The following is a 1,061-nucleotide window of genomic DNA, read 5'->3' as shown; positions in this document are numbered from 1 at the left end:
AAAATTAAATAAATAAATAATACCGTATCCTGATAACCCACAATAAGGCTTCGTTGTCCGCATTTGCAAATTTTGTAACATTAATAATAAGAGTTTTTACAATGAACAACGTCAAGATAAATAACAGATTTATCTTTCTGGTCATCTCTCGCCATTTTCCAAAGTTTAGCTGTAGTTGAAGTTCACTGTAACTGGACAATTTGTGTTAACTCTTTGTGAATCCCACGGATACGCCCTTACAGGCGTCTTGTTGTAATTAGATACCACCAAGGACAACAGCACAGTCGATTAGTACGGCGGCCTTGGTGGAAGAAATCCCGTGTTCGATCCCCGGATCTCACATCCTTGTCACGATTTCTTTCTGTGTAGCTTAAGTAGCTTTAAACTTTAAATACCCTTTAAACGGAGCACTGATGGCTTCAGGTTTGTCAGTTGAATTACTGTTACGAGTTATCGACGTTAACCTCTCATGTCATTGAAACCGTATAGAACACAATTCTATTGTCTTATTGTTTCTGACGAATATTTTTTTTGTGCCCGCACTGTTTTCTGCACCAATCAAGAGAGTCGTATTTGTAGATGCGTCCTGACCCACTCAGTGAGTGACCCACAATTTTTCTTTCCCTCCCTGAAAGGCGGTCCTAGCGATTGCTAATTTATGTACAAGACTCCAGCGCAATTTACATGGCCCAGACGGTTCATCCTTTTATGATACTCGTTCCTATCTCGGTGACCAATCCTCGCGCTCATGAAGTCAACATTTTACCCTCGGCTGCAAATAACTGTTCCCCAAATAAGTTAATGATACCTTCTCTCTTGCCATTTTTCCCACGTTGTGCCTCATAAACGTATTATTAATTTGTACTTTTGGTCCTTTATCTAATAAACTGCAGAATTTCAAAAAGAACATTTGCACATTGATGGCTTAAGATGACAAATATTATCAAAATGTGTTTAAAAAACGTGGTAACGAGAATTTTAATTTCCTGCCTGAATACGATAAAGTGATTTTTTGCTGATAATTAATTTTGTAATTTCGGTTAGAACAATTCCATTCGCTG

This window comes from Montipora capricornis, chromosome 3, assembly GCF_036669925.1.
Source record: "Montipora capricornis isolate CH-2021 chromosome 3, ASM3666992v2, whole genome shotgun sequence".
NCBI classification, from domain to species: Eukaryota; Metazoa; Cnidaria; class Anthozoa; order Scleractinia; family Acroporidae; genus Montipora; species Montipora capricornis.
The sequence above is the reverse complement of the archived record's forward strand: the minus strand, read 5'-3'. Positions refer to the sequence as shown.